The 20,477-nt window shown below is 37.2% G+C and overlaps 1 protein-coding gene across 1 annotated transcript in view; it reads left to right on the forward strand.

Moving 5' to 3' along the window:
• Positions 1–20,477, forward strand: part of LOC122685288 (triadin-like) — a 132,143-nt gene that overhangs the window by 61,151 nt on the left and 50,515 nt on the right. The window lies entirely within an intron of this gene.

The following is a 20,477-nucleotide window of genomic DNA, read 5'->3' on the forward strand; positions in this document are numbered from 1 at the left end:
TTTTTCTGGGGTTGAGGAGCCATTGGCAAGATGTCTCACTCATTCAGCTGTCAAGTTAATGCCGGTTTGTCCTCAGAACATGACACCTGGTGTCTCCAGACTGAGTGATGCAAGAAAGAGCAAGACAGAAGTCACAATGCCCTTTATAACCTACACCTGCAAATCACACACTGCCATTTCTGCAAAATCCTTTTGGTCACACAGTTCATCCCTACTCAATGTTGGAAGAGACTGTGCAATGGTATGAGTGCCCACAGGCAAAAATCATTGGGGCCAATGTGGTGCTTGGCTCCCACATAGTATATTGTCAGAAAGTTATATTGCCAAGTTATGTATATTAGGATAAATGCTTATATCTAAAGAAGCAGCGTTCGATTCTCTTACTTGACAAAGAGAGACAGGTGAACAGAGAAGGATGGTGTATTGGAATGGCTGGTATAATGGGACCATATCTAGGAAAATAAATATTCTTCAATGGATTTGAAGTCTTAAAAATCTCAAAACTGAAATTCTCAAGGATATATATATATATATGTGTGTGTGTGTGTGTGTGTGTGTGTATATATATTCTTCAAATAAGAAATTCAAATACTTTTTGCTATAAAATTTGAATAATTAATTTCTAGAACCTAAAGAGTAAAAGTTCAAGGACATTGTATAATTACAGCATAAAACTTCTAACTCATATTAACCACTGGTTGGATAGGATACATACACTTATATTAAAAATTCTGATTTCTTTTCTCCATTTATTATGTTTTTAACCTCCCTTTTTAATGTTGTTTTTACAACAACAGCGTTTTTACAGAAAAAAAAATCATTCACTTCACTGAGAATTTCAAAATGCAAATGATTCTCTTATGTTTTTAATGCTATTTTTAATTGGTACCTTTCAAATATTATTACTATGATGAGGCTTCTATGCTGCATGTCTTTGAAATATGTGTTGTTAATGTTTAAAAACAGGTTGGTGGTAGAAGAAAGCATATCAGAAGTAGTTCTGAGGGCCAGGCAGGTTTACTATCCTTGGGCTCTGAATTACTCTCTGGCACTGGAGAAAAGTAGATAAACAACTCCAAGATATTAAAAAATGTTTACAGAGAAATGAAAATCTGTTTTCATAAGCAAGTACTGGATTGGGAAGAATGATTCTCACCTGGGCAAAATTTTCTCAATTCCTTATTTTCTGAATTTGATTTGGTTGATCTGTGTATAATCTACTTGTGAAGTACTAGTAGAAGTGGCTTTTAATATGTGCTTAATTCAAAAGACTGGGTTCCCCTACAAGTTAGCATTACTAGGTGGCTACGTTTTCTTGTCTGTAAACTAGGGATGGCACCTTGATTCCTGGTCTGCAAAATTTGTGACTTTGCTTCATCTTTTCAAATAGGACACATTTTAGGACACCAAAATCAGACCAGATAAGAGATTTCACCTACCCGTCACTTCTTACTAGATGTAATGTTGAAACACTATGCCAATAACTCTATTGTCTACTTTGATCAGAGTAGAGTCACTATAAGTAATATAAAATAGGGAATTTATTTTATGTGACTTGCATATTCATGGGAGCTGATTAAGCAGTCTAGATGAGGCTGTTGTAATATATCTGGTACAGGGTCAGAAGTCAACAGAGTTGAAGATAGGGTAGAAGAGAAACATATCTTTTTCTTCTCTCTTTCTAAATTCTTGGCTAGGGCCCCTCTAGCAAAAGACAAATTAACAAGAGAAAGGCATTCAGATTTATTTAATATAAGTTTTATGTGACATAGGAGCCCTTCGTAAGGAAATGAAGACCTTAAGAGGCAGTTAGACCTGAGCATTTTAGTGCTTGATTTGATGAAAAGTGGTAAAAAATGTGACAGGACCAAAAAGGGTCTGAGCTAACTGTAGCGAGCCGGAGGACACAGTGAGGCCTGTTCATTCAGATTTCTCTGGACTTTCGGGGACAAGGACATTGCTTTCCTCTGGGCATAGTGGGAGCCCTCTCACAGGAGGGTTTTATGACCTGCTTCAGAGGAAGATCAGAAAATTCTTCTTGCACATGCTCTTTGTCTAATTCTTCCAACTCTGTATGCTATGGAGCCACAGATTGGGGTAGCATATCCTGAACCCCTTCACTGAAAAGGACAGATGGAAATAGAATAGGGGAGACTAAGGACGAATGGAACCCTCGTTTGGCTCTTACCACCTCTAATTACGATGATGTGGGTGAGCTTCAATATAAGCTGGTGCTTTCCACCTTGGGAGCACACAAGCCTTAGAGCAGGGTTTCGAGATGCTGAAGGAGGAAATCCAGTGGGAACTCAGAGATGCAGGCCAGTGCTGTCACCGGCCAAGATCAGCCTGTATGTTGGTCTTAATGTGCATTGCATGAGAGGTGACAAAGCCTACTCTGCACCACCCTTCAGAGAACAGACAGTGGCTAGGACTTCTATTTTGTCTTCCACAGCTCCTATAAATCTCTTTCACACCCAACGGTTACCTAGAACATTTGTATAAGGGAATCCTGGAAACATAGTTCCGATTAGAGATTAGACAGCACACGAAGCCACACCATAGGATGACTGTATCGTCCAAAACAGGACACCTGCAAGAGTGGAATGGAGAGCACAAGACTGCTAGAGGCCTTGCCCCCAACCTTCTGTAGACTCAGCCAGGAGGTCCTTCCAGAAAACAGAGGGATGTCCTGATAATTTAATGACTCAGGATCAGAATTTGGGGTCTTTGTTGGTACTCCTTATAGACTTCTTTGTCTTATTTACAGATGCAAATTTCTCTCTAAACAATAAATGCAAGCAAATAGGATTGCTAAAGAACTGACTACACACTTAGAGGCCTTTGTGGATGTTAATGATTTTCCTCCAGGTCAGAATGTACAGGAATAAATTGTAGTGATTTGTGGCTTTTCTTAACTTAAGAACAAGGGTCATAATTTATTAGCATCTTCATCCATAAGAAGGGAAAATCATTATATGGCTATATCCGGGGAGTCTCAAAGCACATAAAGTGATTTTTTGCAGGCATTCCACAAAATATTTCAAAACAATTTTCAAAAAATAGAGAAGATAATCTATGTAAAACATACCTGCTTGGCACATAGGAAGCACTCATTAAATGTAACTTGAATTTGAATCTTATTACCAGGAAGTAAGATCAGTAATCTGAGAAGAGAGCCAGCAAGAATATGATGGTAAGAAGCATCAATTTCTTATGAAAGTCTTGCAGACATCTCCTGATGTGCCTTTTAAATAGATTTTCTAATGAGGTGTGCCATTTATCTACTGCTCTTGAAAATTAATTTCCCTGATTTTTCTTCCCCTGGCACTTAGCCCAGTAAAACAGGTGCACTGTTTGTCAGGGTATGAGTTTAGAGGAGCAAAATGACTTAGGGAAGACCCAAAGTCAATCAGAATGTTTAAATTTAACATTTAATAGTTATGTATATATGTATATGTGTATCTCTGTGTGTGTGCGTATAGAAATGACTGTGTGACTGTATATATATGAATATATTATTGCATTTCAGGAGACTTGGAAAACTGGAACACTAAATGCAACATTTTAGACTTTATCAGTTCTCCTGTGTACTGAGTTTTCAAGAATAGTTGACATTTTGTGTGCTTCTTATTCTGATTCAAGTCTTATCTCCAACCCCACATTTTCTGTTCAGTGTCCCAGGCTTATTTAGTCCTCTTGGTCACCATATCTAAAAGGATACATTTCATTACTTAATTCCAATCTGCTCTTAAACACCTTAAGGAGATAGCAGTTTTTGTAGTCCAATAGTTCGCAGATCCTAATCAAATTTTGTTGATTCTTCATGAAATGAAGAGAAAGATAAAGAAAAATTTATCCACTTTAAAGATGTGTCCTTATTTCTATTATTTATATATTTTTTATCTTAAAATTCTCTTTTGAAATGATGATAATGACAGGTACTGTTTCTGTTACAGTTTTTTAAATGACATTTTCTTACAAAATAAAAAGTTAGCAATTCGATGTTGGGCTCCAGGTTTTTGCTGGTGGCAGTTTTCAAGGTCAGAAAAACCCAAATTTGATACCAATGCTCTATTCCATTCATTTGAACCTTGGCAAATGATACTGTATATTTATAAATGCATCTAGTTGGATACAATTATAAATCATATCAAATGTTAATACCCATTTTTCAATGGTCCAACTATTAAATATCTTTTCGTGCTGTGCTTGGATTCACTTCCTTAGTGAAACCTTTTCTGAACTTTCAGTGTAAATCAAGGTACTCTATCCTAATTCCCCATTATATCATTTACTCTACTCACAGCACTTATTACAAGTTGTATATCTTTGATTGTATGTGATTATTTATTTAATATCTCTCTTCTCCACTGATCTGTTAGTTTTGCAAGGAAAGTGACTGTTTTATCTGCTTGATTTTTCTAGTACTTAGAAGTGTTTAGCACTGTGAGCTCAATAAACATCTGAATGAATGCTAAGATGAAAGAATGAATATATAAGTAAATAAATAAAGGAAAATGTGGTAGCATTTTTTACACTCTGAATGCTGAGTAATGAGCATAGTTGTTCTTTTTGATGACTTTGAAAGTGTTAGGATTCACTTTGTAAACTTCTGTTTCCCTGATTGAAACTTAAGCATCTCACAGTAAAGATTGTCTCATTTATCTTACTATTCTTGTTAGCCTGCTGACTGCCTGCCACACATTGTTCAGTACAATTTGTATGAGCTTAACAGGAGTTATTTGCTAAGCATATATAGCCAGCAAACAAGCAAAACCACACGACAGCAATAATAAAAGAACACATGGCTTTCAAGACCCGAGTGAAGTGGTGGAGTACAGGCTCTGGACCGAAGCCCTCACTGCAGTTAGTAGCTCTGTAGCCATAGAAGCATGAGTTGTCTGTGCCTCAGTTTCATTCTCTGTAGGCAATGATAGTATCTGCTTCATGTGGTTCTGTGAACACTGAATGAGGTAATATATACCAGACACTTGGAATTTTGAATGGCACATAGTAATTGTTAGATAAATTGTAGTTAGTATTATTTTAATTTATTCTTCATGACTTTAAGCATATTCAGTGTTTCAGAAAGATGAATAGGCATATTTCAAAAAGATGGATTGACTACATGCTTTCCAATTTTAAATATCATTTGAATATACATAGATTTTCCCAGTTATACAATAGAAATACAATGATTAAAGTATTCTATTTTATTTTCACACTGAGGGAATGTTCTAGCCTTTCTGAAATAGTTTGTTATTTTTGTATGATAAGTAATAAGTACATAATTCATGACCATACATGCTACATTTTAATGTGGTGAAAATAACTTTAAAATTATTTCTTTGACTAACATAGTGATAGAATAGCTAAAGAGAATGTATAATCAAGAGTTTCTCAAACCAAACCTTGACTTGATGAAATACATGTTTATTAAATCATTGGTCAGAATATGCTAATTGCTATGTTAACCTCAAATTTAATATCTTTCTTCTTCACTGGTCTGCTAAGTTTATAACATACTGATCCAAGTAAGTCATATAACTGGAGTACTATGGTATTTTAACTCTTCTTCTGCTACCAGAAAATTAACTCTGTAGCTTGGAAAAAAATATGTAGAAATTTACTAATATAAATCTACAGAAAATTTGCTTTCTCATTCCTTATTAATTCATGTAACAATTGGATTGTATTTATATTTCAAATATAATATACTTTTCTAAGAGGAAGAAAGTTAATTTTTTCAATTGATATAATAGCATCCACACCATGCTTATTAATAAAATATAATAGGACTCTTAAATTTTTCTATAGATGCTTGATAAGAATAAAAAGCAACAGCCAAAAGTTGTTTGTGATTTTTATTTCAGAATAAAAAATGCCCTTGGATATAAAATGACATGGATCTAGCTCCAGCTAGCTGGAATTATTCCAGGCTTAAACATCTGCAATGCAATTTTGCCAGCAAAAAAATTGGTTGATTGGGGTCATATTGAGAAAGAAAGGTGAAGTGTACATTTATTTGCATTAATGCTTCTTACTACCTCAAAAAGTAACAGTTGAGGTACAGTAAAGGACAACTTAGAAACATACTGTGAAACTGTTTAACACCGACATAATCACACGATTTAAACTAAAGTTGCTTGTGTTTAATTTTATTAAGTTTCCACACAAGTGCACATTTCTAAAATATTTAACTTGGTTAATAGTGAAGATGAGTGTGGGAAAATTTCAGTTGCAAAAATGTTGAAAATCAGAAGGAAAATGCCTCAGATGTTGAATGGCAAAAATTAGAGCTATACTCTGACTATTCAGATGTAGATTAGAAAAAGTCACAGTCATTTCCTCAGGCAGTCAATAAAACAATGAACTCACTAAGTCAGTCAGTTCAGTCGCTCAGTCCTGTGGGACACTGCAACCCCATGGACTGCAGCACGCCAGGCCTCCCTGTCCATCACCAACTCCCGGAGTTTACTCAAACTCATGTCCATCGAGTTGGTGATGCCATCCAACCATCTCATCCTCTGTCGTCCCCTTCTCCCGCCTTCAGTCTTTCCCAGCATCAGGGTCTTTCCTGATGAGTCAGTTCTTTGCATCAGGTGGCCAAAAGTATTGGAGTTTCAGCTTCAGCGTCAGTCCTTCCAATGAATATTCATAGACTGGCTGGATCTCCTCGCAGTCTAAGGGACTCTCAAGAGTCTTCTTCAACACCACAGTTCAAAGGAATCATTTCTTCAGCACTCAGCTTTATTTGTAGTCCAATTCTCACATCCATACGTGACTACTGGAAAAAAGCATAGCTTTTACTAGATGGACCTTTTTCAGCAAAATAATGTCTCTGCTTTCTAATATGCTGTCTAAGTTGGTCATAGCTTTTCTTCCAAGGAGCAAGCGTCTTTTAATTTCATGGCTGCAGTCACCATCTGCAGTGATTTTGAATCCCAAGAAAATAAAGTCTGTCACTGTTTACATTGTTTCCCCATCTATTTGCTATGAAGTGATGGGACTGGAAGTCTTGATCTTAGTTTTCTGAATGTTGAGTTTTAAGGCAGCTTTTTCACTCTCCTCTTTCACTTTCATCAAGAGGCTCTTTAGTTCTTCACTTTCTGTCATAGGGCAGTGTCATCTACGTATCTGAGGTTATTGATCTTTCTCCCAGCAATCTTGATTCCAACTTGTGCTTCCTCCAGCCCAGCGTTTCTCATGATGTACTCTGCATATAAATTAAACAAGCAGGGTGACAATATACAACGTACTCCTTACGAACTCACTAAAATTGCTTGAAAATCAGGATCCTAGTTTTTCTTTGCTTTAAATGCGTCTAAGTATCTACATCTGCGAGTATTTTGTTTTTTTTTTCCAAAATTATAACTCAAATGTGTTTTATTTTTTAGTATCTGATGCACTTCAGGGGCTTTGTGTTCACCCTTTATCTTTTGCATCATTCTCACTAACAGATGGAGCAGCCTGACCTTGCAATCTAATACGGGCAGTATCCAGAGCACAGAGGGAGGAGAGAGAGACAGGAAGAGGATGATGAGAGAGGTGGAGAGAAAGGGAGAGAAAATGATTTGGGGATATGTGTTTATCAGGAATATTAAAAGATATACTAAGGCAAATTCAAAATGTTAAGAATATGAGCAAAAGGTGATTCATATCAGACTGCACCAAACCACAAGTGGTTAGCAGTGCTCTGCTGACAAGACCTTGGAAAAAACTTATATAGAGAAGTGTGCTGTATGCTGTCGTGTCTGACTTTTGTGACCCCATGGACTGTAGCTAGCCAGGCTCTTCTGTCCATGGGATTTCCCCAGCAAGAATACTGGAACAGGTTGCCATTTCTGTAGAGTATAGTTCCGGCGAGGAAGAAAAGGAAAGACGACCTCAACAGAAGTAGGTTACCTTTATTCAGGCAAGGAGGGGCGACAGTCGGCCTGATGACCAGGCTGAGCGCCGAGAGGGATCAGGGAGGCTTCAAACTTATAGGGAGGTTTGTGGAAGCGATAAGGGAAATGTTAATCAGGCGGGATATTTTGAGTATTCTTTTGTTGAGATGACATTTGTAGTTGGGCAGGGGGTGATAAGTCTTCTGGGCAGGTGAAGGGGGTGCAAAGTTCCCGGACAGGGGGCGATAAGTCTTCTGGGCAGGTGTAGGGGGTGGAAGGTTTCTGGACAGGGGTTGATAAATCCCAGATAGATGCAACCGGCCTGGAGCATCAGGGTGGAACTAAAATTCTGTTTTGTTTTCTCCGAAGTTAGATGATTCAGCAAGGGGCCTTTGAGACTGTTGTTCTGTTTTCTAGGCCCAAAAGACTCCTTCAATTTCCTACTCCAGGGGATCTTCCTAACCCAGGAATGGAACCCAGATTTCCTGCATTTCCTGCATTGTCAGACCGATTCTTTACCAGTGTACAGCCTAGGAGAAATTGTAAAGTATCTGCCTGCAGTGCAGGAGACCAGGGTTTGATCCCTGGGTTGGGAAGATCACCTGGAGAAGGGAAGGGCTACCCGCTCCAGTATTATTGCCTGGAGAATTCCGTGGACAGAGGAGTCTGGCAGGCTATAGTCCTTGGGATCACAAAAAGTCGGTCAGGACTGAGTGACTAACACTTTCACACCTAGAAGCAGGGGCAGAAGCAAAGGAAGGGAGTCATTTGATTGGCTGCAGCCGAAGTCTTTGCCTTATTTGGGAAGGGCTAGTTGACTCTTTGCAACTTGTTGTCCTTAGATCTGATTTCTTAACCTTGAGGCATTTAAAGGCTTTAGTTTTTGTTTGCTTACAAAGGCTGCTATGGTCTTAGAACCACCTGTCTAATGGCTTTCTAACAGAGAAGTACAAGTTACTGCTTCAGGAAGATCTTGCTTTTTAAAAGGGATTATTACTCTTAAAGAAATATGTGTGGGGGGGAGTGTGGTATGATAGGAGAAGGCCTCATGAAGGTGTGTTTTCAATGTTGCTACATCTAAATGTTTCTAGGTTTAAATGACATCTCATTCCTGTATCTTCAGTCTTTGCTGTATTCCCTCTTTCTGTTCTACATATGTTTATGTGTTTTCTAACTTGAAAAAAACCGACAAATTTCCCTCACTTCCCTATATCCCTATTTAGCTTTTAATGCAAACCTTTTGTTTCTGTCCCTGTAGCCAAGCCCCTCTAAGAGATAATCTGACAGTATTCTATCACTCTGCTGAAATGCTTCAAATATACACTTGATTTCTAAATAAAGAAATGGAACAGATGAACAAAAGAACAAGTTGCATAGTTATCTTCATCTCAGTTAAATCTTGCAGTACTAGAACTGTTGACTGACACTTGCTTGTTAAAAACATGACCTCTTATGATTTTTATTCTTTTCCAATTGTTTTTATTTTATTTTTATTTAAATGTTTTATTTTTTGTTGTATAGCCTGTTAACAATGTTGTGATAGTTTCAGGTTCACAGGAAAGAGTTGGGGGGAGAATGGACACATATATATGGATGACTGGGTAGCTTTGCTGTGCACCTCTTATGACTTATAAACTTCTTTAGCACCATTAGCTCCTTTCCCCTGTTAGACAATACCACCTTATTCCATTGCTGTGGTGACTTTGTGTTTCCCATACAAGTGATGAGGAAGTTGCCATCATATTTAGCCTGCTTATCTTCAATATATGGCTTTCAGTCTAATAACAGGGTCAGCCCTTCCTTAAAATGGTCAGATAGTTAGATTAAAGCCCAAAAGCAGTGATACAGTTCTAAACAATTAAAGCATCCAAGGTAAGTTTTAAGAAATGCATTCTTCCCACCATAGGAGTCAGTAAGTGATTTTTATCTTGAAAAAAAAAAAAAAAAGAGCTCATCAGTGTTTTTATTTTCCTCTTAATTGACCTACTTGCTCAGAAGTTTGCTTATAACTGACCTTCACACGTAATAACTTCCCAGTTCACATGTTTGTCCCTAATCGCTCCCCAGTTTTAGAAAGATAATCAGATGGAGCATCAAACTCAAAATTCCTCACTGGGCTGATTGTATTTCTTTCTAGGCCTGCCTCCTAGATTCCAAATCCAGTTTCCTGTTTCTTCAATTAGAAACTCGAGACTCCTCACACTCTTTCCCCACTACTCATGAACATTCAGTGATCAAAAAGAACTGATTCAACTTTCTAAATGCCTCTTGATTCTGCTTGTACTCTGACCTTGTCTCCATAACTCCTGCCTTGCTGCTGCTGCTGATAAGTCACTTCAGTCGTGTTAGTTTCCCCCAAGTTGTTAGAGTAGCTTCATATTTTCTCTTTGCCTCTAATCTTACTTCTGCCTCCTTGCTCATTCTTCGGCCAGACTACTGCAAATTGAAAATCTCATTTTATTATTCCCCTGTTTAAAATTTTAGATGTATTCCTTTACATGTAAGTATGTATATGAAAGAAATACATGAAATAATGAAAGGATAAGTCAATATTAACAAAATTAGGTAGCTGTCAAAAGAAGAGGACACTACAGCAAAGGATCAGAATAGCAACACAATTTTCTTTCTTTCTTTTAAAATTATTTATTTATTTGTCTACGACACCGGGTCTGAGTGCAGCACTCGAGATCTTCAATCTTAGTTTCGGCATGTGGAATCTAATTCCCTGACCGGGGGTTGAATATGGGTCCCCTGCATTAGGAGCACAGTCTTGGCCACTGGACCAACAGGGAAGTCCCACAATTTTCTTAAGATGTGCTCTTAAATGGTTTTTGACTTAGAACTCATAAACAGCTTTTTATATTTTAAATAATTTAAGCCCTAAAATCTGAAAACACACTGAAGTAAATGAATCTAACTATATATGAAGTTATTGGCATAACCAGAGAAAATAATTACTTCAAGTAACTTTAAAACATACAATTCAGACTCTCTGTCCTTATTGTGGTATAGTTCAAGTACAAAAAGAAACAAAAAGAGATCTGAAACTCCATTTGCTGCTTTTATTGTTATTAGTATTGATGTCATTTCATTTGAAATTCTTATTGGTATATGGTAGAAAAAATGAAGTAATTAATTCAATCAATATTATTAAGAAATGAGATTTTCAACAGAAGAGAAGAAGTGTATCATAGCTGAAAAGGTGGGCGAAAATTCCAGATTTTATTTGGAAATATCACTGTAAACACATGCCTTTTTTGAAATTTAATATTTCTTGCCACAACAATCCAACTCAATGAGAACCGCTGCTGATCAGATTTTAGTCTCAAAATACCATTTCCCAATAAAAAGAACCATGACTCCTTCAAGAAGTAGCTGATTCCAGAATTTGGGAAAAGAAAGATAAAAACATACTTTGGACATTTTTTGACCTCAAACAAAAAACTACCAGACAAATGATGGAAAAGACATGTTTATTGAAGTATTTATGAATCTTGGATTAAGAATTTAAGCATCTAAGATTTGCTTTAAAATATTTAGTAAGCCAGAAAAAAGAAAAGGGGTGGAAGAGAAGAAATATATAACTGTGAAAATGTTGATAATTATTGAAGCTACATGTGGTGAATTTGTGTTGTGTCCCTTTGGCTAAGCTAAGACTGTGTCTTCCAGAATTCCCTTGTCTGCATAGTTGTGGGTTTGTGTGAGCCCGAAGATCCATTGTGTGGGACACTTGAGAAGCAGAGGCAAGCAGGACCACGAAGGTCACTGCAGCAGACCAGGCACGTTTGCACACGTCTGTTGTCACTGATCCCTCGGCTCACCTTGCCGGCCTGGTGACAAACAGCTCCTCCTGCCGCAGCCCCAGCTCCTGCCAGAGCCTCCTTTTGGCTTCGTCAGTCCTGGCCGAGGTGCACAGTTAGCTCCATGCGAAGCGTGACAGCTTCTCCTCTTTGCAGAGGGAGGCTTGGAGGTCATACGACCGATGCAGTTTCTGTTGTGTTATCAGCCTTTCCAGGCCCCAGATTCCACCGCCTCCTTCACTTTTCACCCCGTTTTGGTTCCCAAGTGCCTCTTGTTCCCTGTTCAGACCTCAGCACCACAGGCATTAGTAAAAATCATTCATAATGTGGTGACTATTAGAAGTACCGTAGGAATTTTATGAATCCAGCTTTTTATATCACCATATTCTGAGGGTCATTCATTGAGGGTAAGGATAAGAGATTATAAGGAATTTCACCCTCTCTACGCTATCTGTGTAAAAATCTAGTGGAAGGAAAATCTATACAAGAGACACTTGATATTGAAGTTAAATTATTTATGTAATTCAGGGCAGGAGATTACATACAACTTTTCACAATGTTTTTATACTTTTAAAATATAACATCTGTTATTGAGTATGGCATTATCATGGTCCTCATTTGTAAAAGATGTCATTTAAACACATCAAAATGAGATTTCGTCATGCACTTTTCTCTGCAAAAACATATGAAAGATGCTGTATAGGAGCATCTCACAAATTACTCATAACTTAATTGTGTTCCTTTGTGATAAGTCACTTTAGTCATGTCTGACTCTGTGTGACCCTGTGGACTGTAGCCCACAAGGCTGCTCTGTCCACGGGATTCTCCAGGCAAGAATACTGGAGTGGGTTGCCATGTCCTCCTCCAGGGGATCTTCCCCACCCAGGGATCGAACCCAGGTCTCTTACATCTGTTAGTGGTAGGTGGGTTCCCTCCCAGCAGTGCCAACCCAGAGTTCCTTCTCAGAAAGGAACAAATCTAATATTTATATTTCTTGCTAAATGACAAAATGTAAATTAATACAAAAATCATTTTAACCTATATATTCAATTTCAAAGAAATATTGCAACATAGATTAAATTTCATATTTTTGTCCATGTGAGAATCTGTTACTTAATGCAAAGCATGTACTACGGTAGTTGAATTTAATTTTCTTTGGCCTCTACTCCATTTTATTATTATTTTTACCTTTGCTTCTTCCAAACCCATATCAGTCATATCCACTCCTATTAACTCTTCACTGTAAATCATTTTGAAGTGCTACTATAAGTGGTTTTAAGGAGAGGATATTAAAAAATGGGCTCTCAAAATACCTCTTGGATAGACAAGCTATTTTTAGAAAAGCTATTTTAGGGCCACAATTTTTCACTATGTTGGTTACAACAAAAGTGGCTTACTGGATGCCAAAATATCAGGTGTTCTCTCTAGAACTGAAGCAGTCATACAAATATATAGTTATTTGCTGAATTTTTCAAGAGGAAGTAATGGGAATATTTTGTAATTCCAATTAGTGTAAGTTTTACAAACTTCATTTGAAAGGATGTAAATACAGTTTAGAGGTTAAATATGAAGGAATAATGTTGCTATATCAAACATTTCTTGAATTTTTGACCTCCTTGGATGTGTTACTTCTCATTTCTTGTATTGGCATTATCTTCAATTTGAAATGAAATAGAGAATATGAAAACAATAAACTTGCAAGAGAAAAAAGGAATGCAAAAGACTATCAGAGCTTGAATGGGTCTCCATTGTGATGATAACAGCTAAAGATGACAGTTCTGACATCATTGAGTTTAGCCAGATATGTTCAAGGCTGTTGGTCTAACTTGTGAGAAATTTGGAAGTTACTTCACGCTGGACCTAGAACACTTACAATATAATATCTTGAGTAATCATCACTTTGATGAAGACAGTGACCTTTCTGCTGCTGTTTAGTCACTCATTTTTAGTCATGTCTGATTCTTTGCGACCCCGTGGACCATGGTCCACCAGGCTCCTCTGTCCATGGAATTCTCCAGGCGAGAATACTGGAGTGGGTTGCTATTCCTTCTCCAGGGGATCTTCCCGACCCAGGGATCCAACCCAGTTCTCCTGCATTGCAGGCAGATTCTTTACCACTGAGACACCAGGAAAGCCCAATAACCTTTCTAGTAGATGTGAAAGCACATGTTTTTGTTCATTATTTCTTAAATGTCTGTGCCTAGTATCAGTAATGCTGGAGACTCAGGGGCCCAAAAGAGTCAGAGGGCAAGTAAATTCACTGAGTGCTTTTTGTTTCTAATGTGTCCTGGTTAAAAATAAGCTGAATCAGTATTTTGACTTTATATCCTTAGGAAATAGTTGACTATTCTGAATGATGTGAAATCTCAAGATTTCTTGTTTAACAAGAATTTGTGTTTTCTCAGTTACATTTCTGCATAATAAGAAGCCTGATAACATAGTGGAGGCAACCATTATTTTCTGACAGCATTCAGATCATTTAATCTTTTTGTCTTGTTTTTCTTCCCTGTGTTTCCCTTCCTCCACTGCTGATGGGTGACTTGGGAATGGGAAATCACATAGATAGCTCTATTTTCCACTGGTAAAGTTCTAGGGAATTCTGTTTACCCTGAACAAAAACAGTAATATCTCAGGACATCAAGCAAAAATTATTGTGTAACTCAGAGCATATTAAATGATGCATAATTTGCTAATATTTTTCTTACCTTGATCAAAATTTCACCAACAGAGATGAAGTGTTCAAACACTTAATGGCAGAAAAGGAGAAGCTAGACATTTCAAATGTAATAATTTCTTTAGGTCTGGAATCACCACTATATATTATGAAATAACACCCCTCACATATCAAAACTAGATAGCAAACCCATAAATGGCAGCACTATGTTAGTTATTGGGCTTCCCTGGTGCCTCAGCAGTAAACAATCTGCATGCCAATGCAGGAGACACAGGTTTGATCCTTGGGTTGGGAAGAATCCCTGCGGAAGGAAATGGCAACCCCCTACAGTATTCTTGCCAGTCCACGGGGTTGCAAAGAGTTGGATGCCACTTTGTGACTAGACAGCAACAACGTTAATTATATTATGTTTCAGATATTTCATATAATAAATGCAAAATAATTTGTGTTAAAAGAATTTTATATTTTAGTCAACTTTATATTGAGTACTAATATGTGTAAGATATACACATCTGCATATATGTGAGTGGAATTTTTTTCTCACTTAGGTAGAGTTTATGACACTTAAAAAATCCTTAGCTCAGGTTGGATCCAAATATTTAGATGTGAATATTTTCTGGGAGATCAGAGGCAAGCACTAGTTGTTTCCTGAGTCCTGAGGAAAGCAGTGTTTGGATTTCGCAGACTCTGACAGTGTTGCCTGTGAGGACGTGGGGACTAAGTGATCACAGGGTGATATTTATCGCGGTGCACACTTACTGCCACGCTGCACTGTGCTGTGTGTGCTCCGCCGTTTCCGACTCTCTGTGGCCCCATGGACTGTAGCCCGCCAGGCTCCTCTGTCCTTGGAATTTTCCAGTCGAGAACAGTGGAGTGGGTTGCCATTTCCTACTCCAGGGGATCTTCGCAAGCCAGCATTGAACCTGTGTCTCCTGCATTTCCTGCATTGGCAGACAGATTCTTTACCACTGAGCCACCTGGGAAGCCCAGACTACCGTATGTGTGAGTTAGATGATTCTGAAAATTCAGGCAGTTCAGTTCAGTTCAGTTGCTCAGTCGTGTCCGACTCTTTGTGACCCCATGAACCGCAGTGCGCCAGGCCTCCCTGTCCATCACCAACTCCCGGAGTTCACCCAAACTCATGTCCATCGAGTCGGTGATGCCATCCAACCATCTCATCCTCTGTCGTCCCCTTCTCCTCCTGCCCTCAATCTTTCCCAGCATCGGGGTCTTTTCCAGTGAGTCAGCTCTTCTTATCAGGTGGCCAAAGTATTGGAATTTCAGCTTCAACATCGGTCCTTCCAAGGCATACCCAGGACTGATCTCCTTTAGGATGGACTGGTGGGATCTCCTTGAAATTGAATTAATTATTATCTAACATTTGCTACATATTTTGCTGTATTGTAGGCACTTTACACCTAAGAGTTTATGTATAGTAAGGTTGAATGAAGCTCAATAAATAGCATCTGGCAGAGACTTATGGGCAGAGGGTCAGAAGATGCCTACAAGCTTGGTTGTGGGATGGTTCTCTGGCCATCCTGTGGAGTGACTCAGAGAGACACTGTTGCTCTTTCCTTCTTTAAGGAATGCAAGAGGTCAGCCTTATAGTGGAGGGATCACTTCTTTGGGAATGGATACCATGCAGTCAGAACTAAGGTCCCAAATATCCCAGGGGCTACTGGAAATGACAGTTGTGCAACCTTTGAAGAACTTGAGAAAGATGAGATCATACACGGTGCCTGCTGCTGAGGGGAGGAGAAGCCACTAACCCCAGATAGCAAACTGGAAAGAGCCCTTGGGTCATTCAAAATTCAAAGGCAATCTTGCTTCTCCCACAATGACATTGATTAATTACCAGGCACTTTCCAATGTGCTTTGAATGTATTATCTCATGTAATACTGATGTCAGCCTTGTGAAGTATTGGTACTCTTATTGTCATTTTTCATTCTAGCAAACTGAAGCACAGAGTACTTTGGTTTTGTATCATACTGTATAATACTGTTGGCCAGAACTAGACATATTATAAATTGAGGTATGAGAAGGCTGAATATAGAGACAACAGGCATAAGGGGTTGAGGTCTTAGCTTAGACCAGTGACTTCAGAAAAGGAGACATATCAATGAATTTTGTAGATATGGCAAAAGTTAATTTTCTAACACCACACAGCATGCAGGTGGCATAAACATTAGGACTAAGTCAGATGAATAAAGCACTCACTCTAGTTGCCAAATTTAAGAGGCTCCAAGCAACTCAGTAGTTAAGATGCCAGTATTTTAATACCATCTCTAATATTTAAAAACTAATGCAAAAATTTGGGATAAACAAAATTGTAAATAAAGACAGATGCATTATTACTGATTTTTTCCTTTTGTCTCTGTCTTCATTATTGCATAGTTCAGCACTAGATAGGGCAGCTGAACTTGAACACTGTCATTCTGAACTCAGAGCCCGTGCTTGCAAATGTCATTTGCTGATACTTTTCAGGATTTGAAAGATAAAGAGCCAGTTATATGTAAGACTGTTGGTCAAAGATAATGATGAAATCATAAACTTTGTTCTTTAGGAGTAAGGCAGAGAAAATGACTAATTTAATTTCCTGTGTATGTTCTCATTTAGAAATGAAGAATCTATATAGTTTGGCTTCAAAGACACTGGATGAATAAAAATCTTATTTAACTTAAAACCTTTCCTTGACTGTCTTGCATCTCTTGGCAGTCTTTTATCAGTGCCAAGAATCCGATTACTGATTATAAGGAGCCTTGCATTGAGTGGTATATTTTTCTGTAACAAACATAAGAGACAATTAAAAGTGAGTTGAATATTGAGAAACAATTCTTATCTCATATAACAGAAGCTCAGGAGGTAGGGAGATAATTCCAGGATCTCAGTGCCTCAGCAATGTCTTACTGAGATGTTGGATGAAAATACATCATACTCTAGAACCTATTTTGAATTCATGTTTTTGTTTGTTTGGTAGCAGTATTGTATAGTAGTTGAGTCATAATCTGAAGACAGCAAAATCTGGTTCCATTACTGACTAGCTATGTAGCCTTAGGCATCTTATTTACATTCCCTCTGTCTCAATTTTGTCTTTAAAATAGAGATGCCTACCTCACTGGGTTTTTGAAAAGAATAAGTGAGTTAATGTACATTTAAGCTCTTAGAATTGTATCTGAAAGGTAATATACACCCTAAAAGTGTTAGCTACTACCATTTTTATGATTATATTTTTTATAGTGTATGTAATTTAACTCATGGAAACATGAGAGGTAGGAAAGTATGATTAAAAAAGAAGGCATCTATAAAAGGTTTAGTTGCATTGTATAATATTATTCCCACTGATGTAATTTGGATGTGATGTCTGAGAGAGGGAATCAGAATTAACATGAGGACTGCTATCTTTTTTGAGATATATCTATCCCTATATGTTTTTAAAGTTGTCATTCATTTGACTGAAAATCAGAGGCTGGTCTCAAGCCAGCATTTTTTTCATAAAAATAGCGCAGTTGACAATTTTAGAACCCTACAATATGCATGTCTGCAAAGTGTATGTGTGTATATATATATATATATATAGTGCATTTAAGCATAAGGATAATTAAACTATCTATTTTGTTGGATTTTATTGTTAAGTTCCTCAGTGAACACTTAGAAAGAAGAGGAATGGGGAAATGGTCTCAATCTATTCAAATCATAAAAATCCCATTTGCAATATTCTTCCATTAGATATAAAATATACTACTTCTAAAAATGCCTTTAATGGTGCCAGGACAATCCAGTTTCTTACATATAGTTCTTTTAAAATTCTCAGTTGCAATTATAAAATTCCATTTCATTTCCTTTCTCTAAGGTTTAATCTCACCTTTCATAGTACCATGTCTTATTCACATGAAACCCTCCAGAATGCAGTGAAATAAGGTCCAAAGAGTAAAGTTATGCTGCCGTTGATTCATGGAAGTACATTTCCCTGGGACTAGTTGTAACTTGGCATCCCTGTGATGGGCTGTGAATCCTCTGAAACAGAACATAAAATTAAAATTTTGCTCAGAAGTCTCCTCTCTCATATTATTTTCCCTCTCTATGGGATCTTACCCATCAGCATAAAAATAGAATATTCTTCCCTCTTGAACAGTGCTAACAATGAAAACCCCACTATGGTTCCAGTCCTTCAACTATTGCCCAATCTCTGTCATTTACTTTACAGTAAAATATATTTATTATCTGTAAGTTCTTCCCATTTGGTCTTGAATGTATTTCACTGAAATTGCCCTTTGAAGGTTACTAGTGACATCCTCATCATTAATAAAGTCTTAAGTTCTATTCTAAGTCTTTGTCTTTCTTGACTTATCAGCAACATTTGCCAACTGCTCACTTTATCCTCACTGAAACAATTTCTTGACTTGATCTCTAGTACATCATACTCTCTTTTTTTCTTTCCTCTCTATTAATCTGTCTCTGTGGGTCTCTTTCTCTGTCTATCTCTCATCCCTCCTTCTCAGAATTCATTGATGATTTTTCTTCATCTCTCTGATTTGCCTATCTTCTTACTGGTGGATTGTTCCTAGTTCCACTTTCTTAGCGATCACATAGCTTTGAGTTCTTTCTATTCTCTGTTGAACTTCCAAATTTCTATCTTCAACTAGAACTTCATTTTTGTAGATCATATTAAGCTATACAGATGTCTACATCTCCACCTAAAGGTCTAATTGACAACTCAAATTTAACACGTTTAAAAATTAGCTACTTAGATACTCTGCCCAACAGACCCTGTTTCTCTCTAGTTCTCCCCATTTCGGTAAACAGTAGTTTCATTCTTCCAGTTTCTCAATCCGACAGCCTTGAAGTTACTCCATACCTCTCTCTTTCTGTCACATCCAGCAGCCCATACTGTCAGTCTATGCCATCAATTCTGTCTTTTAAGTACATTCAGAATCCAATCACACCTCATCACACACAGTTACCACCTTCTGTATGGGTGATATAGAGATCACCATCTTCTTCCTCTTGGATTATAGATTGTTTCACTTGGCTCCTTATCTTCCTGTTTCCAACCTGGCATTCTTTCAATCCTCAACATGGCAAATGAAGTTATATAAATCAAATCACTTTTTCCTCTGCTCAAACCTTCCAATGATTTCCTATCTTAATCAGAGTAAAAGCTTCATTTTGGCATACTTAACCTTTAGATAGTATAATATGTTGATATAATTCTAGTCTCTTAAGATATCAAAGGAAGAGAATCCCTGAAAAGCTTAAGTAGTTTTTAAAATTAAGAAAGACATAAATCTAAAAGTTAATTATAGATTGTTGAAAAATCAGATGCAACTCAGACCATATTTCTGGCTAGATCACATTTTCAATCAGATCTTAAAGGCTACCCTTATTCCTTCAGAGCAATTTTCATGTAGCTAGAATGAAAATAACAACATGTTGGAAACCCATAATATGTCTATTTACTTGCTTGCATTTTTATTATTTAATCTTTCATTTTACATACAGTTTATATCCCTTAGGATATAAGAAAGGAAAGATTTACAGACTTCAATTTTTTCCTAATACTATCCATTGAAGTTACTAGAAGTTCAAATGCTTTTTTTTATTTTTAGGTACTGGGATGTCTAACAAAGATAAAACAATTGAATCTAACTGAAACTTGATATGATTACTACCTTGACAATTCTAGATATTTCCTGATGTATCATAAATCATAATAAATGGACCTATCAATTTTACTTTAGTCATAGCTATCTTAGTCAACTCAGAACTTACTGTTTGTCTAAAAATATACAGAGCCATTTTTCCATGATGCTTTCCAGTACAATATAGACCAACAATGATTTCTTCTGTTCAGAACATCTGTAACTCAGGATTGCTACAATTTGGATAACATAATACACATTACTTTAATTCATTCTTAATTTTTCCCTGTGCTGAATGCTTACTTGGATTGTAAACTTCTCAAGGGTAACCCTATAGTGTTTGGTACCAGATGTACCCAATAACGTCTCTTTTTAATTGAACACACCTGTATACTATGACAAAATTAATTTCTTTTTATGAGCAAAAGAACTATTTCCAAGCAATATTTAAATTAACGAAATTGACATATTTAT

The sequence above is a fragment of the Cervus elaphus genome, chromosome 28 (assembly GCF_910594005.1).
Source record: "Cervus elaphus chromosome 28, mCerEla1.1, whole genome shotgun sequence".
Classification (NCBI taxonomy): Eukaryota; Metazoa; Chordata; class Mammalia; order Artiodactyla; family Cervidae; genus Cervus; species Cervus elaphus.